General features: G+C 32.2%; 1 protein-coding gene across 4 annotated transcripts in view; it reads left to right on the top strand.

The window, feature by feature from the left end:
• The first annotated feature begins 846 nt into the window (after nucleotides 1-846).
• The window catches only part of LOC106721671, an 80,526-nt gene continuing 70,714 nt past the window's right edge, over nucleotides 847-10,658 (top strand). For 3 of the 4 annotated variants that reach the window (XM_014516688.2, XM_045681758.1, XM_045681760.1), the window contains exon 1: nucleotides 847-1,026. The gene's annotated coding sequence lies outside the window, so the exon portion shown is untranslated. Of the gene's footprint in view, nucleotides 1,032-10,658 lie in introns of all 4 variants that reach the window. The other variant, XM_045681759.1, reaches the window with a different exon arrangement.

Raw genomic sequence — 10,658 nt, 5'->3', positions numbered from 1 at the left:
TTAAGATTAATAATTATATAAATTATATTAATATTATCTTCAATTAATTATTTTTTATAATTCATGAATGAATGAAGGTATATATAGGTATATATATATATATATATATATATATATATATATATATATATATATATATATATATATATATATATATATATACCTATATATACCTATATATATATATAGGTATATATAGGTATATATATATATATATATACCTATATATACCTTATATTTAATATTATTAATTATTATTATTATTATTCATTCATTCATTCATTCATTCATTCCTGCATTCATTCATTCCTTCATTCCTTCCTTCATTCATTCATTCATTCATTCACTCATTCCTGAATTCATTTATTCCTTCATTCCTTCATTCATTCATTCATTCATTCATTCACTCATTCCTGCATTCATTTATTTCTTCATTCCTTCATTCATTCATTCATTTGTAATTTATTTATTTATTTAATATTTTATGCATATTACTTGTACACACACGATGTTTCACATCTGCCAGGCGTCCCGTGACGGCTCACGTTTTTTTTTTTGTCTACATTTGTTTGTGTGTATGTGACCTTTTGTAAACTCCCAGGTCACAATCGAATGAAAATACTCTAAAACAATTCAGTTGGAGATCAGTTACGTGCTCAGTTAAAAATCAAAGTAAAAAAAACTTTCTTCGATTGCTACTGTGTCATCACGAATAGTAACGAAAAGTCTAAACGAGAAAAACGTGAAGATTGCTGTCCTTTGGTCTCTCGCATATACTTTATAGCTCTGTGGAATGGAATGAGTGTGGTGTAGCTCTTGCACAGCTTCAGTGCCCCGCCAACGGTCGTCGATGGTGGACGTATTGCGGTTTCCTGTATCTGTGTTTGCGAGTGAAGCGACATTACGATGTTCTGTGTCGTGATTAATTTTGTGATTGTTTTGTGAATTTTGAAACTAGTGTAACTAATTTAGTGTTGGAATCCAAGAATCTAATCCAGTCGGGTTTCTGGCGCTTCTCCAAATAACGTAAGGTTTGCTTTTTCTTTTATACTTTAGGAAATTGTTGTGCATTATCTGTGAACTTTGTTTCCATCCTTTTATAGGTGAATGAACAAACTCGTTCGAGAAGTGTTCGGATTGTTGGATTTATTTTGCTTGTTGCAGGTATTTAAAAAAAATGTCTTTTAAGAAAAGAAAAGTACCACTGAAAAAAGGGTAACGTTGTTTTATAGCAAGTCATTTTAAATCAGATTAATTCTTAGCAAAATAAAATAACTAAAGTTGTGTCTGACTAAAATGTGTTTTAGTATAATTAAGTATAGATAAATTTATTAATTTTTTTATTATATAAATATACTAGTTAAGATAACGGTGGTTTAATATTTTTTTAATTAACAGCTTAATCCAAAGTTTAATTATTTATGTCGATATTTAAAAGAAAATTAATGAAAATGTACGTCATTGAAACTGAACGGTAAATTGAAAATTGAAAACATAAATGATTTTGTGATTTATTTAATTTGATTTGAAATGTAATTAAAATAAAATTAATTAACTTTCTTTCCTTATTTATTTGTTGTACAGTTCCTAGGTCAGTGAATTAAATAAATACAAGAATTTATTTTTTGACATGTTTTACCTAACTTCATAGAATATTATATTTAATTAATAGTACCTAGATCGAGAGATTTAAAGAATGAACGTTACAAATAAAAATAAGAACTGTTAATTTGTTGTTGATCGGATGTGAAAAAAGTAAGGATTGTGGTATACGAAAATCCATTGCCACTGTCATAGACTTCACTTTTATTTGGTGTAAAGTTTTACTATCTTATGATTTATGCCTTTGTTTTTAATTTTAACTTGTTCATGGTAATCTGATATAGATTAAAAAGTGAACAACCTCCTATCGTTAGATCTGTTGTGTGCGTTTTAGTTGGTACTTAGTTGCACATATGCTTTTGTGACGTCAAATGCATTGTCAATATCGATAATAAATGTCGGTATACGTAAGTGGTTAGATATGCGCATTATTAAACAGTTACGTTTTAGAGTTTTTCCACTAGCGCGACTAGCTGTGCGAGACGATGTTTATTCTTTAGTGCGACCGTGACTTTAATGCCACTATTCTTTCTTTCCATCCGAAGCATTTATAATAACACATTTGCATGAGTGGAATTGTTTGGAACGATTCCTGCCGTCGAGTTTCGTTGTTGGACGACACGACAGACCGCCAGGAACGTGGCTGGTTCGTTCGGCTTGATGGCTGGCACAACAGTCCGGTTTTCCCGTAACTTTCTGCCACGGCTGTATTTCCAAACTAATTAGACTTAGGGTCCTTCTTATTCTTACCATCTGCTTAAAAAGCATAAATTAAGTAAAGAAAGGTCTTTTAATTCAAGGTGGCCATTACGGTATTAAATTTGTTAGGTATTTTTAATATTGTGAGATATATTAAAGTGACATTATAACATAAGAATAGCTAATGTTACATAGTTATGTGAGAAAAAGTGTTTCACAGAGTATGCAGTTTGGCTATGGTCGATTTGGAAGCCGATTTAGTCGCGCGCGGTCAGTCTCACGTTTGATCACGCTAGTGGAAAAGAGGTCTAAACATAACTGTTTAGAAATACGCAGTATCTTATTAAATGCGCTAATTGTTAAACGCATAACATTAAAAGGGATTAAACAATAAGTAACTAATCTATTGTAAAGCCTTGAGGCTACAATGTAACAATTATTAAATGTTGGTCAATTCCGACTTCCTTATTGGCTGTAGTCTACAATGCACGTTACGTTTTGACTAAAATACAACTGCAAACGAATATTATTATTCGTATGTATGTGTGTTTGGCACGCGTAAGTTGCAGCAACAAAATATGCAATAGTTTCATTTAAAAACAACGTATTGTGCAGTAACTGTGACTTATTTTGATACCCCCGTGGCGTATTAAAAATAAAACAAGGGACACAAGCGGAAGTTGCAATCGACTTTGATTAGGGCTGGCTGATTTTAATACTAATGTTATGTTGCAATTAATAAATCGAAACTCGTACACTCACTGCCTTATTTTTATTTAGAAGTGTATAATATATATATTTTTCATTAAAATAAATGAATTTTAGGAGGAATTTTATCGAGGATATTTTTTTATCACAATCTTAATGGTGGTACCACAACGAAGTAAATAGCCAGTTCTTAATATTCTTTTCTTCATTTTCTTAACCATGTACAAAACTGTTTTAAAATCAATACATTAGATGTTATTTTGGTTTTGATGATATTAAATCAATTATTTGATAAACATTTTGATGTCTGTAATTCGTAGTTTCATTATCTTTTTCCTTAAAAACCGACTTCAAAACCGGTTCCTAAGGAGCATAGTGTCGGTATAAAAAAATCGGAATTAAGCTAACCTAACCCAACCTTCTATTTGGAAGATGGTTAAGAACTGATTTGAGAGCAATTTAAACATTTGCCCTTTCGACTTTCGTAGTACTTTTTTAACGGTAATCGTGACAAAAAAGTCGCGCTGCTCCAGCCCGACATTCTCTCTTTGTGGATCTCTCGAATTCGAACAAAGCGATTTGCTTTTACAATTGAAGCGCGCAACAAAAGACTGTCATAATTAGTACGTTAGTGCTACTGTCCGATTACAATTTAAATGAGAAAAACTATTAGGTATTTTATTACTAAAATAAAATTTATATTTACTAATAAATAATAATTTCGACTCACCTACACAGATAGGAATATGTGAATACTAAATATATTATTTTTATTGGAACGAAGTTCCTTATCGCGCGTTGTAAAAGGGGGCTAGACGGAAAAAATTCTTACGAAAAGTTGTCACGACACTTTTTGCTATAGTAAGTATGTTAACGACGAATGAGCGCTACTTCACCATGGCAACGACGTGACAATATATAACGAAAATTCATAGAAATAAAATGTACTTCTTGTGAAGACTTAAGTTTTTTATTCATAGAATAAACATTGGTTCCTTCACTAATTAATCGAAAGGAACTTCGTTCCATCCGGGTGTCCCTTGACACCTCTCAAGTTTTTTTAAATTTTTATTTGTAATTTTTTGGTATATGCATGAATTTTATGCAAAACATTTTATTTCTATTGAAAAAAAGTACAACTAAAATATAATATCTATATTATATATATTTCTAAAACCATTATATTGCTAAATACAGAAGTAACATTCACTATTTCGATAATATACGATGTTTTATTCATCCAAGGATCAGAAATATAATTTTCCTGGGCGCAGCTGCTAGAGATAGCTAGTGTAGAATATATCAACATAACTACATATATTCCGATAGACAGGGTGCATAAATAAAACAAATCAGGTCATGTAAAGGTTCATGCTAATGTTAAATCTATTTACGCCTCTGAACTTTGTCGGTGTTCACGCTATTCTTGTTACATGTCTACTTTATTGCACAAACCGTTGATGTGCTATAAAACCTTTTTATATTGAAAACATGCTTGTCTAACACGTGTAAAAACGAAAATCATATATATAAAACTAGCTGTCGCCCGCGACTCCGTCCGCGCGCAATTGAAGAAAACTAAATGGGGGGGGGGGGTTTATGAAAAATAGATGTTGGCCGATTCTCAGACCTACTGAATATGCTCACAAAATTTCATGAGAATCGGTCAAGCCGTTTCGGAGGAGTACGGGAACGAAAACTGTGACACGAGAATTTTGTATATTAGATTCTCGTGTTCACAATGTTATTTACCATAGTCCTCCAAAACGGCTTGATCGATTTTTATGAAATTTTATATACATGTTCAGTAGATCTGAGAATCGGCTACTGTCTATTTTTCATATATTAAGTGTTTTTGACTATGCGCGGACAGATTCGCGGGCGACAGCTAGTATTGCTTGAAATAGTTTTTATTTCAAAATTAGTGCACTTGATGAATAATTCGATTGTTGGTTCCCAAGTATTGAGAGTTGGTAATAAAGAGACAAATTTAGTAATCTTTTTTCAATATTTACAATTTTTCTTATCTTACATCAACTCTACAGGTTCTTGTCTATATTTATAAAAGAGATAACTTTTATTTAACACCATAGATTGTTGAAGACATTAATTGGTTCATGATTAACATTTATGGTAAAAAGAATGTTGATTTTCGTTCCAATACTCAATACTGTTGTTGTCATTTCTGTACCTGATATTTAGCGAATCTTATTACAGTTCAAATAAGGCGTCGGATCGCGAACGTGTTTGTTATAGATGCCAACGCTTGAGATAATTAATAACGAATACTTTTGTAGCTATTTAAAACACTTTATGATTTTTGTATCTTTGTCATTTATCTTGAATATAACAAGGGTTCCCATACTTTCTTCTCACAGACTCTCTTACGTTAGGTTTGGTGAACTCCATGCTTCTATTCTACTTGTGAACCCCCAATTTCTTATCACGACATCATATACCACCGGATCTCCCCGGACTTCATATCTTGAAACTAATATCTTGAAATTATAACAATAATTTCATTAATGGGAAGATAAAATAATTTCACTGATATGTTACCGCGAATTTTTTTTGCCGAAACGCCTGTGCCTGTTCTTGTTCGTTTAATATTTTTTTACAATGTATGTATAATTTTAGTTGGTAAAAAAAACTTAGGCTACTTGATCAACCGTAAAAAAATGTTGATTTATTTCATTGATTTAATTCATCAATTAGAACATTTTAATCAAATATTTTATCTTTCGTGAAAATTGTTCCAAAATGTTTCTTTTTCCTTAAAAGGAACCAATTGTAATTAAGTTCCCACCTTACACAGGAATAATATTTTTTTATAGAACGAAATCCTCGAATCTTCTCGCCTTTATGAATAATTCCAATCTTCACATACCATCCAAAACAGGACTAATTTCATATTTTTACCCGACTGACAGCGGCGGGTTATTATTTCGTTTGTATATAAGTTCTTATGTACGTGGGTTTGTATGTACATACCCTCGGGAGAGTAAACGACTGAACCGATTTTGCTAAGTACATTTTATTTTTATTTTGAGTGTCAGTCGGTTTTTTTATTATTGACGAATAGCGTTATTTTGTCTTGCAATGTATCTTTTTCTAAATCATTTTGAAAAAGAGAAATTAACGCATTATAAATATCAATTTTGTTTTTTTAATAAATTGAAAAAGTACTAAACTGATCTTAAATCTATGTAGATAACTAATAGAACACTCTTTTATTACCGAGTAGTTGACTATCGTTTTTAATTTTAATAATTGTAACATACATTTCAACAGTGGTAGACGCCAACGCCAAATACCTGTTGTACGAATGGGAGTGCTCGCCCGGTGCAATACCACGACCACACAGAAAACAGACGTGAAATGGAAGGAATTTCGCTTTTCGTCTGATGATTGCTTGCCAGAGGTGTAATTTTAGTCTTCTTCCCCTTCCTACCCTTTTTTATAAAGGAAAGGACGGGGATTTGTGGGAGAAGGGGACGCATAGTAAGGGGAAATATTCCGTTTCTGTACGTCCCCCCAACCCCTCCGTGCATTAAAGGTACGCAGTGCATCTGCAATTGCGATCTATTGGCAGTGGTCGCTTCGCTATTTTAGCGAATCAAGTGTTCGTTTATACTTTTGAAACCTTATGATATAAAAAAAAATACAGATAAGGGATCAATTACTTAAATTGTTTTATTTGCTCTTGCGAAGTATCTTTAATGAGCTATTTATTAAACACTAGAATGTAGTTCCCTGGCTTGCAATCATTATTTATTAAATCATTGAGTGGCTTGTGTGGCTCGCCAAGTTGCATTAACCGCATACCCCACTATTAGTACGATAAATTTATCTGCCCCCGTGAGAGGCGCTGCTATGGCGGTTATCTCCTTCAAAAATATGTACTTAGGCATAGAAAATGACACAATACAAGATATGCCAAGACAGCTAAAGTCTGACAAGGTTCTTGTGATGCTTTCTTAACATTGACAGTAAAGCTTATGTAATTTAATGGTACTTTTGCCAACCGGGTCAGATAAGGTTGTCGATCTATACATTGTAAACTGGTTTTGGAGAGATCATTGACTAGTGTGTGGTATTATTTATAGGCTGGAGTTTCATCAATTGCGTCTCAAAGTTGTAAAGTGCGTCTTATTTATTTTGATACGACACGTGATTTGGAACGTTTGAATCATCAGACGCTTTTTTTCGTGATTATTTTGGCGCATCAAATTCATCGTGTGTGCAATGTTCGTTCGTCATGAAAAATAATTAAACATTTTTGTGCATCGAAAAAATGTAGTGTAAAACTTAAACAGCAACATCAGTGACGCTTCGGTATCAAACTCGACGCCGGCGCACACTGCGCCCCCCTCTCCCTCGAACCGTGCCCTGAGAGCGCAGGTGCAGGTGCTCCGCGAAATAATACCGGTCCCTCTCACGCTGATGAAGGGCCCCCGATGGGATCGAAACTAGTCGGAATAATTGCGTGAGTATTTAGCCGTTCATAATAATGTCTCATAAATGTTTAAATAATGAAATGTATTATTTTCCATCATTAGCATGGTATGGACATGTTATGAGGAGGGAAGAATCACATGTGGCAAGGAGAACGTTAAGTATGAGTGTGGAGGGGTTAGGTAGTGGTAGGCTTAGGAAGAGATAGATGGATTGCGTGAAAGGTGACATGATTAAGAAGAGGTTGACAATGGAGATGACGTCAGAGAGATTGATTTGAAGGACGGAAACCTGGTGCACTGACCCTACATAAGTGGAAGGTCAGGGAGATGATGAGTGCTTTTCATAATTGGCCAGTTAATAGAAAAGTAATCAATTTAATCTTTAGGTTTTACGTTGTTTAACATAATATTGGGATGCTGTACTTTTTGTTAATACTTCAATATTGATATAATTTTGCGCACAAATTGGCACGAATGTTGAATATCAGGTTGACAGTCTTTTTAGCCGACTTCAAAAAGAAGGAGGTTATCAATTCGACTGAATTTTTTTTTTTTTTTTTTATGTGTGTTACCGCGAATCTCCGTCCCTGGTGGTCCGATTTTGATAAAAATTATTTTAATCGAAAGGAAGTGCTTGCAGGTGGGTCCCATTTTTTTGTTTTTTTTTTAAATAACTAGAAGACTAGTAGATTTTGAATATAGCTTCAAAATTTGTTGCGAAAATTAGGGACATTTTTGCTTTCAGCGCTTACGTAGGCTAAACTATAAGACCTACATCAAAATGATGTATGGCGAATTGTAGCTCTTTAAATGTGCTAAATAAAAGTCCGCGATAGCATATATCTATCTTTTATAGTTTTCTCACAATAACCATTTTTTTCTTTACGAAACATTAATTCAATTCATGCCCTATTTCTGACGCTATTATTCAAGTTCAGTATTAACCCTTATGTAAATAAACATGTTCATTATCAAGAGAATTTAATGTAGATTATATTTGCAATTAAAACTATATCATTCTGTCTAATAGTTTAGGAGATATCGTAAGAATAAAATTACGCGGAAACGAAAAATGCTACATCGCGTTACAATGAATAGCACAAATTTGCTTTCTGGGCTTACGTAGGTCAAACTATATGACCTAATTAAAATGATGTATGGAGTAATTATAGATCCTTAAATTTGCTAAACAAAAGTCTTAGGTGGCATATATCTATCATCTATGGATGTCTCACAAAAACCATGTTATTGTGAACAAACTTCGATTAAAATGCACACGAAAAACAGCGTCGTAAGCTTACGGCGCTATTATATTATATTCGATATGAATCCTTATCCAAATAAATATGTTTGATGGCTAGAGTATTAAATGCAGATTACATTAGCCTTTAAACTATGTAATTCTGATCAATAGTTTGGAAGATATTAAATTATTAAAAACTACGCGCATTCGAAAAATTCTACGGCGGCGCGCGGCTGGACTAAATTAAAGGCACGCTACGATGTATTAGTTCGTTAATTTTCAATTTGTATACCGATTTTGATAATTATTTCACTGTTTAAAGGATAAGTGGTTATCTGCTGCATTCTAAATTAGTTTTTGAATTGAAGTACACACATATCAAATAGGATAGTCCTTTTCTTTATTTGTCTTATTTATGTCTTTATATGTATATAAAGAGAATCTTCAATTAAAAACGTATATGCGTTGCTGATAACAAAAAGAATTTATTTAAAACAATATTTACATTTGCATTATAAAATGAACGAAAAATTTCTACGTACCTGATAACAAAAAGAAACAACATAAAACGTTTTTACTTTAACTAAAAATCAAAAATTAAAAATACAATATTAATACAATGTCTTAAATTTATAAAATTAAATCTGTCATTCTGACAAGGCAAATCAAATCATAAAAAAGTATTTAATATGGACTTAAAGAAAAGAGGTCCTCTTTTCTTTACATCTCCCCCCCCCCCCTTTTGGAAGGAATCAATTACAAATATTATGATAATATAATGGTTCATCGGACAACAATCACCGGGGTTAGTTTTGTGATGTGATAGAAATTCGATTCCACTTTGTTGTGTCCTGTATCTACCTCATAAATTGTATTTGAAATCTTCTTTAAAATTTTGTACGGTCCAACTCTTAATTCATCTAATTTCTTTCTATTTAGACGATTTCCATTTTCGACGTAAACTGTGTCTCCAATTTCTAATTTATAATATTCTCTGTGGGAATCAAATATTCTCTTATTGTAATTATGAGATTTTAAAGTATTTTCCAATGCTAGTTTTCTATCGTTTTCCAGATGCTGTTCCGTAAATTTTGATTTTAGTTCTATTGGTAGAATACTCACATTTTCTCCCTCTAATAAATATTTCGGAGCAAATTTAGTTACAGTGTGTTCAGTTTCATTATACTTATCTACACATATTCGTGCTATGGTAGTCCATGCTGTTTTTCTCTCTTTCTCATTTATTTTGCATCTTATCTTATTTACTAAAGTTTGATTTAGCCTCTCATTAAGCCCATTTGAAAATGGGGAATCTACAGCTGTAAAAATCAAACTTATATTTTCCTTCTTCAGAAATTCTTTAAATTCTTTAGAGTTTATCCCAGGATACTGATCCGTCAGTACTATATCAATCTTATAATTATCTGTGACATTTCTTAGCAATTTTATAAAATCAGTAGAACATTGATTCCTAGAGGTTAAAATATAAGCATATCTTGTAAAATGATCTACTAAAAGATGTAAATATTTTTTTGTTGATCGAGATCCTCCGAAACCTCCAATAGTGTCGATGGATACTATTTCAAATGGTCGGGTTGCTGGACCTAAATGTGACATCAAACCGTACTTCGGTTTTCTTCTGGATTTGTTTTTAATACAAACTTCACATTCATTACAAATTTGTTTAATGTTTGCTATAATGTTCTTTGCTGTGTAAAATGGTGTTATTTTATTCATTAATTGAGTTCTTCCGATATGGCAATAAATATTGTGGACATCTTTTATTAGAGTCTTGCTAAGTTCTTCCGATAGTATAATTTTTTTCTTTCCTTTAGATTTCTTGTAGTAAATCTCCTTTTCCAATATATGTTTTTCATTTTTTAAATCTAAATTTGTATATTGATCATTCTTAATATCTTCTAATGTGATTATATTTACTACTTTTAAGA

Source organism: Papilio machaon, chromosome 17 (assembly GCF_912999745.1).
Source record: "Papilio machaon chromosome 17, ilPapMach1.1, whole genome shotgun sequence".
Lineage (NCBI taxonomy): Eukaryota > Metazoa > Arthropoda > Insecta > Lepidoptera > Papilionidae > Papilio > Papilio machaon.
Note: the sequence above shows the minus strand (reverse complement) of the source record. Positions and strands in the feature narration are given on the sequence as shown.